Raw genomic sequence first — 16,756 nt, 5'->3', positions numbered from 1 at the left:
AGATCCAAAATGCATTCTTTGAGAGAATGTACTTATGTTCATTGCCCGTGAATTCATTGTCTTATGAAATTGTCCACTACGTGTAACTGGGGAGCATCATTTCAAATTGCATAATGACAAAAAACTCATTACCTGTAACCTGGGAAATTTTTCACAAATTTTAAAATGTGAAGTTGTTATGTTTGAAATGTACTTCTAGAAACATGAAAGAGTGAAATCAATTTTGCAATTCTGTTCTTCATATTTAAGGAAAATGCGTCAGTCTTAATACGCCATGACTAAATACAAATATAAAAATAAAAAAAATTAATGAGGCAAATACATAACTAAGTATTTATTTTTGTTACTATTGTACAATAATAGTGTTAATGATGTCCTTTTTGGTGCCATTTGTCTTTGAAAACATTTTTATTACACAATAAATATGGTCACATTAATCATTTCATATCAAACTCAGCATGTCTTTCTGGTAAATATTTTGATTTATAGAATCTTGAGAATGGCCATTCTTTTGGTTTCTCTTAATATTTGGTAAGGTCCTCATGTTCCTTTCAAGCAACCACAAGCTGATGTACAAACCCCTTCCTCACTGCCAGTTACAATAGGAACTGCACCAATGAAGCTTGCACAGAAATCTAAATCGCCTATGCTCTTCCAGTCATCCCCAAAATGTTTAGATAGTAAGTAGAAGATTCACATCAGTCATCTTTGCTTTGCCTGTATGGTGAAATCACTGATGGTTCTCCCCCTGCACATCCGGGGGTAAGAATAGGCCCTAGGTATTCCTGCCTGTCATAAGAGGCGATTAAAAGGAGTTTCCCACGTTTCGGCCTTTATGTGACGGTCCCCTGTAGGGTTTCGAACACCATTCTTCAAAATTTTCCCTGAAGATCAAGCCAATTGGGGAAGGGAGCCTTACATGGTGCATAATGTCCATCGTGCATTGAAATCTTTAGCCCACTTCCTCATTGTCGCATCTCAGTCCCGCTCATTCCCCATCTCTTGGACGAGGACACCTTCCTGGATGTGTTTTCCACCATGCATTGTGCAGTGTCGCTTTCTGTGTCGACGATGACCACGGATTTCTTTGCACCTGATATCCAGCACGGTAGCCAGTCTGTTGTGGTGGGGCCGCCATGTACCGTGTTGGTTGTAGCCCCCTGACCACACAGGGATCACTCTGCTCATGCCTGCGCCATTAAATCCCCTCGTATGCCAAGGGGTAGATACCCATCCCCCGGCATCGGGACGTCTGGCAATGGCCGTCCTGCCAGGTGGCCTTTGCTGTGGCTAGGTGGCACCTGTGGGTAGTGTCCTTGGTCTGAGTGGGTGGCATCAGGGCGAATGACACGCGATCAAGCGTAGTCCATCTCTTGCTGGTGGTGGTGAAACACTAGCAGTCTCTAAGCGATCACAAGTTCAATTAAACGCACAGAAGTGCGACGCCAAATCGTTCCCCTTCTTGGCCACACCATGGAAGGAACATCAGGCGAAGGATGGCAGCGGAACTTATTCGCCACGGTACCTCGTATGTTCGAGAGCTGATGGGCAATCTTTCATGACAATGAAGCCTCAGTTTTTTGTGGAGCATTTGGAGTGGTGGAGGGATTGTCCAAAACGAGATGTGGGTCAGTCTTGATCAAAACAGCATCCTCAGCCCAGTCACCAACATTACTAGCTTGTGACAAGCTGGCGGATGTTTCTGTAACCATCACACCCCATAAGAGCTTAAATATGGTCCAGGGTATCCTATTTCACAGAGACGTTCTTCTGCAGTCTTGCGATGAGCTGGGCCCCAATTTAGAGTGGCGAGGTGTACATTTCGCTCCTGTAGTTGTTCTGTTGTGGTACTATTGAATTTGCGATATCTTTCTGAAAATAAATCAAAGATATACTGAATGAGTGAAAAGAACAAACATAAGTAGAATAACATTACTGTATGTCAAATTAGAAAAGAATTAAGTATGTACTGATTAGTAACATGAATTTTGTGTGTAGAGTACACCACTCCATTGCCAATGAAGCACCTAGGAGTGAAAACTGCTGCATTTGAGCAAATATTAAGCTGTCAAATGGTGAAGCATATAATCAGCTAATATGATAACATGTTGCATTAACAACGCAAATGGGCAGCTGCGGACAGTGATGCTAGTGTTTACCAAGAATCATTTTATAGGAGCATCTTTAAGGCCTTAAGCATTTGTGACGAAGCAAGCTGGGATCTCTTTACTTCGTCTCTTATTTTTCCACCTGCCTCCTTAAATTACATTTATTTTAATTTTTACCTAGTTACCTTTACATCTATGAATATAATCTGCATTTCCATAAAAGAGAAATGCTGGCCCTCCGTCTTAAGGAATATAGCACGAGGTCTAATTTTGTGCCTACTTTTGTATATGTAATTAATTTCCTAATTTATTTTGACCGCTCCTAGTTAAATTTTTGTTATAGGGTAAAATCAGTAATTGTTTTGTGACAGATTCTATTGTTGACTTATAAACAAATATAAATTCTGTAGTAAATATAAACATTTGGAAGAAAAACTACTCAGATTCTTAAAGTATCTATTTGGCTCTATTCAAAAACATATTAGCAAAGTCAGCCCTTAATTAATTCCAAAATAATTACCAGGTTTGTCAAAAGTATTGTTTGTGTAACTATATTAATTTCATTATTTAAACAAATGATTCGGCCTAATCTGTGTGGTAGAAGGAACTACTAAAAAGAATGAGTTAAATTTTAATTGTAATTTCTGTAACTTAAACAGTGAAAATGTAAAGCTTCAGTGCCTATTATTGTGGGGATATACAAAAAACTGATTTTTGGTGCTGAGACAGTCAGTCCACAGCCGATTTTCAGACAGGAATTATGTATTCGTTAAATTAACAACAATCCATCAACTTAACAGTGGAATAAGTGTAACACAAATAAGCCATGTGTTGGAACAATTAATGACAATGTCTGTTCAATTTATTTGAGAAATAGTGTCACACACATTGTATTATTCTGCAAGAACTGCCTAGTTAGGTTTTTACTGCTCATAGATATTCAGTGGCTAACTATTGCAGCAATATGCTGATGTTGCCTGCAACCTATTAATGAGGCTTTTCAACATTAACCCATAGTTAATCCGCCATATAATTGTGTAATATTGGGCAGGTTGTGAACAGTGAAAGTAAAGAACTGTGAATCGCAATTGTGCAACTGTTGGCTACATCATTTACAGTGGTCAGTGTTGAGCTTCCACCCACTATCTTTCAGCTAGTATAACCTTGCAGCACACCGACACAGAGGACTATCAAGGAAGAAATAAAGCAGGCAAACGTCACACATTCTAACAGCTCCTTCACAAGATATACATTTACTAACATGGCTTGACATAAATAAACCATCACAATTTCGAAAGAATAGTGATTCCTTCTACTCATTCACCATGTTCTTTACATCCCACCAAGAAGGTGAACTTACAGGGCTATGGAACAAGTAAACAACCAAACATTGCTTAAGCCCTACATTTCTGCTTAATAATAGTTCTGTCTCTGCCAGTTAAAAGTGTTCTAATGAATTAGAAAGAAAGCTGCTGTTACTTCAGTTACGTTAGGTAGCTGCAGACTGTCATAACAGGAACTTAATATTTACTTAATTAATATAAAGTATTTTTCAAAGAAAATAGTAACCTAAATCTGTTATTACACAGGATAGTTTACAACATACTACTTGCCATCCATCTAAAGGAGGAATCAAACCCTTGCACTAAAATAAGCAGTGGAAGGAGACATCACCAGGAATGTTTTTAATTGGCTGAGATAACCAATTACTTGCTGTATGTTAGATGGGAGCTTCTCAAATATCTTCACACCATAGGATATAATTCCTAAGTTAGATCTCTGACTTGTATTGATGGTGCAGATCACAGTTCAGCTTGAACTGATTTTTCACAGCCACACTACAGTTCTTTCTTGACACCTATATGCCCACTATAATGACTAATTTTTTTTTTTTTTTTACCCACCAGACAGCATTCTCAGGTGCAGTATGATGCACAGGATGGGGAGAGCCAACTGTTGCCTTATCATCAGATGGTGCATGTTTGCAGCACTGCTGGAGTGGTGCAGCTGTGGCCAGGCGTGAACCGTACGTACTTCTCACTACATTCAGTGTGTGCATGTTTTGTTCTCTGGCCATAGCTACATGAGCCACAACAATGCTGGAAATATGCAATAAATATGTCCCATCTGATAATAAATCAGCTTGTGAATTCAAAACCGGTCATGGTAAATAGAAACTGAAGAATAAAATCAAAGGTGCCTGGCTGCTGGAAACCTTTACACAATTTTAAACCTGAACTGAAATTGCTTCTTCTGGCAACATCTGCCTGAAGAGAGGTATTTAACAAAAACCTTGTGGCATAAGACTAAGATTGCTTGGGCTATTTAGAACTAAATGTCAATATTCCTTCACAGTAACATGAGCAGTGACAGCGACCAAAATGTTCATTATTATTACTTTTCAGCCAGTGAGCTAGCTGCTAATCTGTAAGTAGCTAGAATGTAGACACAGAAGACACAGAGTGTAAAACCAATGTAACCTACACCATTTTGGTACAAACAGACCAATGATCCTTGGAACACAGCATTATTTCTAGTTAGACACACAAACTATATCTGAAGAACAAAATCAGTCTATATAAAGGGATCTACTGCTCTAACTATTATAAAAGGTAGATTGGCAAAACAAAATCATGACTCCACCCACCTGTTTTGAACAGTAGCGTCATCAACATGGTTTAAACTATTTCAAGCACATACAATACGGTGACCATGACATCACTTATTACAACTGCAAACAAACATAAATAACATGTGAAGTATTTAACTCCAACATCAGAATGAAACTGACAGGAGAACTCAATGACAGAGGTGGTTTCGGACGCGGACAAATATATGACAGTAAGAATAATGACATTACAGCAAAACAAATAGTTGCCCAAAAATCAAGAACATGAAATCCTCAAAATTTAACACAAAAAAATTACAAAAACAAAATCTATTGGTGTTGTAAATTTCGATACCTCAAATGAGGACTACAATACCAGTAACTCATACACAACTAAAAAACTCAACACCACAATTTTCACCTACATAGCTCCAACAAAGCCCTCGACACCAGGAACCAACATACAACTCTAAAACATGGTGTTGCAAATTTCACTTCACCCATAATCCTCCAGCAAAGGTCTTGATATCGTGAACTTGCAACCAACTCCAAAACCCGATGACACAAATTGACCTATATAGCACCAAAAAACAAAGCCCACTGTACAAAAAGAAACACACTCAAATGCTAAAATCTATTTTCCACACTTTCATTTACTCTACCTAATGCAAAGACCACAGCACAACAAACCAAACCATGCCCACATGACTAATATCAGAAACATATTCTAATGGTACATCATTAACCATGATATCAACCAATCACAGTCCAACACAATTACCACACACTGACAAGAAAAAAAACTTTCTAGCGAGCTCTCATCCACTCTCGCTCGGGACATCAAGTAGTAAAGCCTTCAGCTGATAGGAAGCAACCTCTAACAAGGCACTTAGTAACATATGGCCCAAACGAGGCCTCAATAGCTATCTGTTTATAATTATATGTATGCAGCCAAGAAGAATCCTGTACAACCAGTTAAGTACAATATATATAATTTTTTTACCAACGACTTTTAATTATTTTAGTCGTTGCAGATCCAGACCATTCAGCCAGCACGTTATCGACGTTACTGACAAACCTGCTGTGATTTATATGTTTCTACGAGGGCGGTTCAGAAAGTAACCTCCGATTGGTCACAGTGCGGGTTGTGGGGGGGAGTAGCGACGCCATCTGTGCGTTCACGCACTCAACAGGTCAGTCGGCATCAAGCCGTGGTCGAGTGAACGTCGTACCTGCGCTAGTTTAGTTTTTGTGGCAGTTTGAAATGTGTGCTGCAATAGAAAACCCCGCCAAATGTGAAGTGCGTGCTGTCATAAGGTTTTTTACGGCCAAAGGATATTCTGCAGCAGCTGTTCATCGTGAGCTTTGTGCCGTGTACGGACCAAGAGTTATGAGTGAAGGAGTTGTCCGTGAATGGGTACGTTTATTTAAAAGTGGACGAGAAAACGTTCATGATGAAGAGAGGAGTGGTAGACCATCATTGGTGACTGACGAACTCGTTCAGACAGTTGATGCAAAAGTTCGTGAAAATCGACGTTTCTCAATGTCGGAGTTGTCTACTGGTTTTCCACAGATTTCTAAGACTCTCTTGTACGACATAGTGACAGCAAGATTGGGTTACCGTAAGTTCTGTGCACGATGGGCGCCCAAAATTCTTACCGACCACCACAAAACTCAAAGAATGGCCTCTGCATTAGACTTTCTGTCACGTTATGAGGACGAAGGAGAGCCATTGTTAAACAGAATCATGACCGGTGACGAAACCTGGATTAAGTACGTGAACCCTGAGACAAAAGAACAATCAAAGATGTGGGCACATTCAAATTCGCCTACCAAACCAAGAAAAGCCTCGCAAGATTTTTCTGCCAGAAAACTGATGGCAACGGTGTTTTGGGATGCCAAAGGGGTGTTGTTGGTTGAATTCATGGAACGTGGTATGACCATTAATCAAGACGTGTACTGTGAAACAATAAAAAAGTTACGACGGGCTATACAGAACAAACGCCGTGGTATGCTGACTTCCGGTATCGTTTTTTTGCACGATAACGCCCGTCCTCACTCTGCTCGCAGAACAACGGCCCTTCTTGAGTCCTTCAAGTGGGACGTTATCAACCATCCACCTTACAGCCCAGACCTGGTGCCAAGTGATTATCACCTCTTCATGCATTTGAAGAAATGGCTCGGGTCACAGCAGTTTGATGACGACGAAGAGCTCAAAGATGCGGTCACAGGCTGGCTCCAGGCACAAGCGGGTGATTTTTATGCAGAAGGAATTTCAAAGCTTGTGAAGAGATACGATAAGTGCCTCAATCACTATGGAGACTATGTAGAAAAATAGTGCAAATATGTAGTTGTAAGATGTATATATTAAAATATTTTTATTTAACTTGGTGTATTTTTTTAAATCAACCGGAGGTTACTTTCTGAACGGCCCTCGTATTTAGCATTGGCCACCAGTCAACACTGGCGACGACTCGTTCGTCGTCGTCATAACAATTGGCGACAAGGTTAAAGGTACAGATTTTTTGGAAAGTGAAACAGTGACAGCAGCCTATTTATACATGTTTACAGACTATATACCCGGCTGTGCCACCCATCCTCTCCGCATGGTGTGATATGACATTTTTTCCTACTCCCGTTCGTGATTATTTGCTTTCGTTGTGATGGCAAATCCAGAGGCAGAACTGTTACGATTACAGAATCAACAGCCCAACGCACTACTACACACATTGGGACTGCTCGTCCAGGGACAACAACAAGCTGTGCCACAAATACCGGCAGCACAGGAGCTGGCCGTACAGCAGGTCACAGCCCCGCCGTTTCGCGCATTTGACTTCGGCGTGGAAAGCTGGCAGGAGTGACACGTACAGTTTTCACACCACCTTGCTGAATATGACATCCAAAGTAAAACACGGCTGCATGTGCTTTTATCTTGTGTTGGCGTGGCATCATACCACATTCTCCTCAAACTCTTCCCGAGAAGTTCTCCAGATCAGCACAGTTTCGAAGAACTTGTTCAGGAATTAACTGATTATTACAAGGAAAGTGTGAATGTTGTCACTCAGCAGTACAAATTTTTCCACACAAAACGTGCACCTCAGCAGAATTACCGTGAGTGGGTAGCCACTTTGCAAGGCCTCACTCGCAACTGTGGCTTTTCATATTCTTGTGGCATACCATATTCTAACACCATGGTACAGGACACTATTGTGCAAAACGTGTCAGACACACGCATTAGAAAGCAAATTCTTAAATTATCCAACCCCACTTTAGAACAAGTGTTGGACATTTTGGACAGGCAGGACACTTTGGATTTTGCTGCAAATTCTTTTGAATCGCCTCCCGCTGTCTGTCAGGTTAGCAAGCTGGCTGCACGCGCATCACACATACATGATGCTGTACCGGCTCGGTGCACGCCTGCCCAATTCACTTCCAGGAAAAAGAGACCTGTTATGCGCCGACAGAAGCCGCCTGCTTTGCGCTCATGTCCGCAATGTACTTAAAAAGCACTCACACCAGAACTGCCCATCGCACAACGCCGTGTGCCATTTTTGCAACAAGAAGGGACATGTCCAGGCAGTGTGCCTCAAAAGACAAAAATCTAATGCTCCATATTACATTTCCAGACAAAGTGGCTTCCACCGGAAAGGTTTCCAAAATGAGCCATAAGCAATGGAAATAAATGTTGTACATTCGCCTCCAGTACCTGTGACATTGCCCGAGTGTGTGAATTTTCTTTGTGATGCCAGTGCAAGCCGACGTAAGGAGACACATCACACACAATCTGCCTGTCAACACAAGCCAGTGCACACTGCTTCTCAGAATCGAATCTTTCGCTGATGGCAGAACAACCTTTTTGTAAACTTGAACATTCAGAATCATATGATCCCTTTTCAGTTGGACACTGGAGCTTCTGTTACACTCATGAATCACAAAACTTAGGAATTGCTTGGTTCACCTCCATTGAGTAACGCAAATGTTACGTTAGCTACCTACAGTGGTCAAAGCATCAGGTTTTAGGACTGGGCAGTTTGCCAGCGACATACCGTGGGCAAACTCAAGTGATTTCTTTTCATGTACTGTGTTCACCCTCATCTGTAAACATTCCTGATCTTGATTTATTTGATGTATTCTCCTTAATTATGCACAATGACATTCTAGCCGTCACTAAACGTGTTCCCACCAACAGTGTTTCCGAACTATGTCAAGAGTTTGCTGATATTTTTTCGCCAGGTTTAGGGCGCGAGACAAATTTTCAGACGCATACTGAATTGAAGGACAATGCACAGCCTCATGCGCTTTCTAGATTAAGTTGCTAAAACACTGCATGCACTTAAGGAACAAGGAGTGATTGAACCAGTGACAGCATCACTATGGGCTTCACTGTCGGTTGTCTTAACAAAACCATCAGGCAAATTGCGACTGTGCATGGACTTTAAAGCCGCCATCAATCCTCAACTTGTTGTTGCAACATTTCCTACGCCACGTCCAGAAGACTTGATTGACAATATGTGTGAAGGTAAATATTTTTCCAAGTTAGATTTGCAAGATGCATATCTTCAAATTCCTGTGGATGACGAATCCCACAAGATTCTCGTCGTGAAAACGCATTTAGGTCTCTACAAATTTAAGAGGCTTCTGTTTGGATGAGCCTCTGCACCTGCACTATTTCAGCAGTACTTACAGACTCTTTGTGCATCGATTTCTTCAGTGTGTAATTACCTAGATGACATCATAGCTTCTGGTTCCACACAGCACGAACATTTGCATAATTTGAGACAGTTATTTGAAGTGTTACATGAGAATGGACTTAAACTCAATAAGGACAGGTGTACATTTTTTTCTGAACAGTTATCCTACTTAGGACATGTAATAAACTCTCAAGGCATCCACCCAAGTCCGGATCATATAAGAGCAATATCAGAGCTACCAGCATGCAAGACAGTTAAATAATTACAATCCATCCTTGGAAAGCTCAATTATTATTACAAGTTTTTGCCTCACGTATCATCTCTTGCAGCAGCGTTACATCGACTATGTTGAAAGAACGTTTCGTTCAATTGGCTGCCTGAATGCAAATGTGCCTTTCAGCAGCTTAAATCTCCGTTGTTATCTAGTACATAACCTCTTGGCCTCAAGGTTGACCCTTCCGATTTTGGGATCGGAGCTGTTCTTGCACACAAAATTGGTTTGTGCACTTGCCTGATTGCATTTGCATCAAAGCTACTCTCCTCTGCGCAGCGTAACTACTCGCAGATCGAGAAGGAAGCTCTTGCTTTGATCTTTGGAGTTACGAAAACCCACGCCAACACGTTACCCAGATAGCCAATAGCTGAAGACTTGCTGTTCGACTCTTCCGAACAGGCTTGTATGTTCACTGGTGTGCAAAATGATGATGTAGTAGAAAGTTTTTCTGCTGACTTTTGTTGTATAACCACAGTAACAGCTAACAACCTAGTATTAAGTGTTGTTTTGCGTTATGTTACTTTTTCTAAAATTTGGATCGAAGATCCATTGGTTCGTCTTTTTTTTTTTGTGCAGACGACTTTTTGTCCAACATGGTGTCATTTTGCTCTGCACGGAGATCGATCAGTCTCGTGTTATTGTTCCTTGTTCTTTGAAGTCACCTGTGCTACGACTTCTTCACCAAGGTCATTAGAGTATCGTACAGACAAAACAGTTAGCTCGCCGTCACCGTACCTGGTTTGGTATTGTTGCTGACATACCCAAGATTTGTTGTTCTTGTTCTGTGTGTGCAGAAAACCAATCCGCACCACCTCAGAAAATTTTCTCTTGGCCTAAGGCAACTTTGCCACAGAATAGCTTACATTTAGATTTCGCTTGTCCTGTTTGGGGTGCATGATGGTTAATTCTTTTAGCAGTTTTCCATCTGTTGTCCACATGTCATCAGCATTGTTTGCTACCATCAAACACTTGTCTTCTATATTTAGCATAGAAGGTCTGCCACAAGTCATTGTCACTGACAGTGGACCTCAATTTGTGTCCGCAGGGTTCAAAACCTTTTGTGAAGCTAATGGTATTCAGCATTTAACTTCAGCACCATTCTCCCCTCAATCGAACGGAGCCGTTGAAAGATTCGTTCGGACATTTAAGTCGCAAATGTCTAAATTGATTGACTCTCATTCTCGTGAGGATGCTCTTTTGTTGTTTTTGTCTTTGTACTGATCGCAGGCATGCGATGGTGCTTTGCAGATGAATCGCTGCAAGGTCATCCTCACAGAACTCTGCATTTGTTGCATCCCCCACACCGCGTTTCTTTGCCATGGCAGATCCACAAAATCTTGCCTGATGATATTGTCTATTTTCATCATTCCCACGGCAATCGCCGATGGTTGAAAGGGTGCACCCTTCGCCATCTTGGTCGTGCTATGTTTGTCATATCAGGTCCATCTGGTGAGGTGTCCAGGTATTAGAAGCAGATGCGTCTCTTTAGCCATGGTGTCTCTGCCACTTGCCCTATGTTTCCAGTGTCGGCGCTGTCGGGGGTGCCCCCGAAGGGCCCTCTTTCTTGCTCTCCTCACCCCTGGGTGCCAGCACCCGTAGCTTCGCCTTTGCCGCGCGATGACATGCCAGCGCACATACCATGTCTCACAGGGGAGTCGCCCGCAGTGCCAGCAACGCTGCGGGGACCAGATGACCATACGGACCAGGTGCCTTCAACTGTGATAGGGCAAAGTGAAATTCAGGTTACAACGCCATCCAATGCCACAGAACAGTCTGCACTTCCTGATTTCCAGTCTTTGATGCCGGTCAGGTGCCCTGACCCGATGGAGGTCGACCCTTCGGTTGCTCCCATAGTTGTAGAAGCGCAGATGCCTCATGTTGACGTGCACCCTGGAGTAGATTTCCAGGCGTTTCCTGTCTCCCGTTGGTCGGAATGGCAGGGTGTAGGTGGGCATGCCTCGCCTGCAGTCAGGCTCCCCACCTCCTCGACTACATCAGCATGGCGTCCCCCACGTGGCGGTCATAAGCCACATTCAATGGCCGTTCGCAGATTTGCGAGGGAGGAATGTGGTATCAACGTATGATACCACAATTGTCAGGGGTTGAAGTTATCGATTGCTGTCCGTATTAGTATCATTGTACCCATGAGTCATAACCAGCGCTGCTCTGCGGCTTGTATCAAGTTTCTAGCGAGCTCTCATCCACTCTTGCTCGGAACATCAAGTAGTAAAGTAGCATAACCTTCAGCTGATAGGAAGCAACCTCTAACAAGGCGCTTAGTAACATATGGCCTAAGTGAGGCCTCAATAGCTATCTGTTTATAATTATACGTATGAAGCCAAGAAGAATGCTGAACAACCAGTTAAGTACAATATATATAATTTTTTCCAACGACTTCTAATTATTTTAGTCGTTGCAGATCCAGACCATGCAGCCAGCACCTTACTGACAAACCTGCTGTGATTTATATGGTTCTATTTGGCACTGGTCACCAGCCAACACTGGCTACGGCTCATTCATCGCCATCATAAAACATATAATAAAAACAAAAATATCTCCCACTGCAACAAGTAATGACCTACTCATAAATATCTGTATCTTATTCACAACTGAAGAAGAAAGAAAAAATTAATATTAAATCTCTGACCATAAGAAACACATGCCACTAATATTTGCGAACATAAAAATGAATCCATCAGGCACAATGAGAAAATTCAAACTATCTCAGCAGAAAACCAGCAGAAATTCTTCCAATAGCAACCTGAAACATCCACATCACAGGTACGTCACAGGTCTAAGCAGATGGGTGTAGCGTCAGCACCTGACCTTGAGCAAATAACATGACAGTAGCCTCAGATAGTAAATGTGAAGCGGAAAGCAAAAAGGGACCTCTTGTCGGAAGAGTAAAATTTTCAGTACAAGCAAAAACCTATCTTGTATTTATTTATTACAAGACATTCCGAAGTTTAATGAAGCCTTAGGTAAATAATGTTACTGATAATGTTATTATTGAAATAGAATGAAAAGTTAATAGTGATCAAGTTGTAGATGAGAACGATGGTGCTGAAGACTTTGACCTGATGGCTGCATAAATTTAATTGACTCTTTTGATGCTGACAGAGATCATGCTCTCGTTTCAGAGTTTTTAAAAGCAGGTTGCGGGTGCAATTACTGTTCAGTTGATGACTATTTGGAAATACGTCATGAATGTGCTGAGATTGATCAGTATGAGAACAATGTCAACACATTAGATCAAATAATTTTAGGCCAATTGCAGTGTGTAACTTCAGATTCTTCTTTGACAGCTCGTAAACATAAAGTACAAACTGAGAGGAAACAACCCGAAGTAAATACTAAGTAAAAGGTCGGCATGTTTGTAAAAACACTTGTATGTTTTCCAACAATATTAAAATTAAAAGACTAAAGCGCTCTAACAAAAATGTAAAATGATACAGGATTGATTGCCAAAGCTCATGGTAATGCAAGAAAACTTCCTAAGAATGTGACTTCTTTTTCTGATTCAGAGTTTGTTGTAAAGTTTTTACACAACTACGCAGAACAACATGCCATAATTTTACCAGGCAGAAGTAGCACTCAGTTTAATGCAAATTTCAAACTTCTACCTTCAAGTGCTAATAAAGCCAAAATTTTTGAAACTTACATGGCTTCCTTTACAAATGATATGCCCGTAAAACCAGTATCAAGTAAAGTGTTCTGTAATATTTGGAAAGAGATATGCCCAAAAATAGTTGTCATGAAGCCCAAATCTCATCTTTGTGCATTTTGCCAACGGCATTTCACTCGAGGAACTGCAATGGCATCAGTGCCTGAAGAAACTAAAATGGAAACTATTGAAAAAATGAGGTCCCATCTACAACTTGTTGCAAAAGAAAGTGAGTTTTATAAGGAAACTATCGAAAAGACTAAGGAAAATTTTGAAGATGGTGATAGAAGTTGTGTACACTACGGTTTTGACATGGCCCAGCAGGTTTACATACCCAGTAACCCGTTGCAGCCTGGACCTATTTAGTTCTTTGTTCCATTCAGAATAGGAATATTTGGGGTTAAGTGTGAGACTGTGAACAAACAAGCAAACTATCTGCTCCCAGAAAGTGTAGGAACAACAAAGGGATCCAATGTTGTTGCCAGTCTTTTCCACAACTACTTGAAAAACTACAGTCATGGAGAAGACAATGTTCATTCATGCTGACAATTGTGTAGGTCAGAACAAGAACAATATCTTATTAGGATATCTTGCTCGGAGAATCAGTAATAACAAAAATAAGAGAACTGTTTTGTCATTCATGCCAGTAGGTCACACAAAATTTGCATGTGACTGGGCATCTGGACTTTTAAAGAAAAGATTTCATACAAGAGTTCGCCGACTGCATTGAGAAATCTACATCTACAACACACGTTAACTCAACTGTTGCTGTTGGAAATGAAATAGGTGAAGTTGCTGTGAATATATATGACTGGCTAAATTTCTTGAAGGATAGTAATGCTAACAAAGTACCTCACATAACTAAATACAACCACTTTGAGTTCAACGTTAGCTACTCATAAATATCTGTATCTTATTCACAACTGAAGAAGAAAGAAAAAATTAATATTAAATCTCTGACCATAAGAAACACATGCCACTAATATTTCCGAACATAAAAATGAATCCATCAGGCACAATGTGAAAATTCAAACTATCTCAGCAGAAAACCAGCTTTCAGCAAGTACATTGCAAATTGGACATTGATGGAAATGAATGTGTGTATCGCATCTTCCCCAATGACAATGAACCCTGGGTTTCCTGCTGCAGTAATTCCTCCATGCATGACAAGACAACGAAAACAGTACCATTTTAAAAACATCACGACCTATTGCATAAAGAACTACAAAGACATTATGTGTCTTGAGGTAGGCTCAGAATGTGAACCAGACACTCAAGTCAGCGACAGTAAAGATCCTGATGAAGAACCTGAACAAACAAATATTCCAGTAAAAAAAAGAAGAGGTGAAAACGCTCTTGTTAAAGTGCCTTTAACCCCATTCAGACTTTTTTTTATGAACAGAAAATCAAGTCGTTTGGCAACTACAAAATATGGTATCTCAGTAATCTATTTTGGAGGATTTGTGACTTCCAATTTCTTGTGGTACTAGTGCCATTAATTGCTCCAGGATCAAAATTTGATCCAAAAGATGCCATAACATAGTGTAAAAATATAAATATTATGCCAAAAAAATAAGCGCGGGGCTTGCTATATATTTCTCAACAAGGGGCCAATTTATTTGGTTTCAAATGTATGTACACTCTGATGTGACATAGGTCTGAGGGAGTAATCCACTTATTGTGAAGTGTTAATTTAAAAAACTCCAAACCACTTGACAAAGGACATTTTAAGTGTAATATATATGCAGAATTTGTTTCTTAAATATGTAAAGTCAAGCAATGATAATAAAGTGAAACTTTAAAAGCCCATATCTCAAAACACCTCTTTTATGTCATAAATATTCAACCTGCCATAACTTCCTCAAATTTAGAGATTTTTTTACAAGTTGTACAGAATTTAATGCTGAATGTAAAAACTACAAAAACCCAAATTCCTAAATTTTCGACAAGAGGTCCCTTTTCGCTTTCCGCCTCACAAATATTGATAAGGTGATGACTGACAATGACTGCCAATTGGCAAGGAAACAGGACTAAATTATCTAGAAAGAAGCTTCATTACAGTTGGAACATTTGTTCAGTGTGTGCATCTTTTTGGTACAACCCAAAAAACGTCAGCACTGCCTGCTTTGCACTTAGAAATCTTTCTCACTGTACTGGCCCACAAACAAGACTGACAGCACAATTTTATTCAATCTGTACTACAGCATATTCTTTTTAATCGGCGCAGCTAAGATTTAAAAATTGTCTATTCTAACACTGAAATTCATATACTTACACCCTAAACCATTTACTCCCCACTGGTACTTAAGATTAATAATAAACAGCGAATTTTGAAGACGCTGATTTTCTGAATGTAAGCCGCATAAACCCTTACCTGCTACTTCAGTGTCTTGTTTTGCAAATGAAAAAATTTCTCACACTATCTACTGTTTAGCTGCATGTCACCTTCTGCTTTTAGCAAGTTTCATCGTTAAACACTTCAGTGACTGAAAATAAAGTTCAAGAACTTCACTACTTAACAACTCAAAATGTTTAAATGAGAGTTAACTTTCAAGAAGCCTTCCATCAACCATATAAACAGTACTAAGTTGCATACAACATACCTTTGTATTCTTTAATATACACTTACAACTATGAAACTAATCTGCAGTTTATAACGTTCTCAGTACAACGCTGTACTTGCAGCTTGAGCACATACGACACAGTATTAGATAAATCCTCTACATTTATATTCTACGGGAAAATATGATATGCTAACCACAATCATTTTAACTGATCAACTCAGTTGCCTACCAGAATGTCAATGTATATTACGTTTCCTATTCTCTCTCCAACAATTTTGCAACCCATTTTGCGTTCTGCTTTTCGTTTCTTATAATTCAGAACAGCACGAAGCCTATGGCTGAGTTACCACTACAGTTCCACGAAGCACCTACTATCTTGACCAAAACAATAACAAACACAGATCTTCCCGCTCGCCAAAAATTTCGTCTTCAAAGTTAATACTCACAACGCCTTCAAATGGGATGTGGTAACTTCTGAGAACTATATCACGTCCCCTTGTTTCGCTGTCATTAATGTCTTGTGCGATTCACCGCCAAACACTGTACTTGTATCGCTTTATTACATATTTACAAATATTGCAAAACAAAGTAATTTGACTAATTCAACGAAAGCTAGGTCCATGGAAATACAAGTGTAATAAATTTCTTTGCAGTGGTTCGACACTCGTTAACTATCGATAGTTGTGAGCGGCAATCTTGTAGCCTATAAATAGCGAGTCTTCGGCGCTGCAATTGATAGAGAAAATCAAAGTACAGCAGAGTCAAAAGCAGTAGCACTTGTCGTAAATTTGTTTGTAGTGTGAACGTAGAAATTGAAATGTTGGTGTGGGAAACCACTTTAACTCCG

General features: G+C 40.3%; 1 long non-coding RNA gene across 2 annotated transcripts; it reads right to left on the bottom strand.

Moving 5' to 3' along the window:
* Positions 1–310: 310 nt before the first annotated feature.
* On the bottom strand, positions 311–16,547 carry LOC124722004. Of its 2 annotated transcripts, XR_007006423.1 has the most exons (3): positions 15,949–15,969; positions 15,720–15,831; positions 311–1,872 (listed from the first exon to the last, which is right to left on the bottom strand). It is a non-coding gene; the product is annotated as an uncharacterized LOC124722004 (long non-coding RNA). The 2 variants fall into 2 exon arrangements; XR_007006422.1 differs by lacking the exons at positions 15,720–15,831; positions 15,949–15,969 and adding an exon at positions 16,139–16,547.
* Positions 16,548–16,756: the final 209 nt, after the last annotated feature.

This window comes from Schistocerca piceifrons, chromosome X (assembly GCF_021461385.2).
Source record: "Schistocerca piceifrons isolate TAMUIC-IGC-003096 chromosome X, iqSchPice1.1, whole genome shotgun sequence".
NCBI lineage: Eukaryota > Metazoa > Arthropoda > Insecta > Orthoptera > Acrididae > Schistocerca > Schistocerca piceifrons.
The sequence above is the reverse complement of the archived record's forward strand: the minus strand, read 5'-3'. Positions and strand labels throughout refer to the sequence as shown.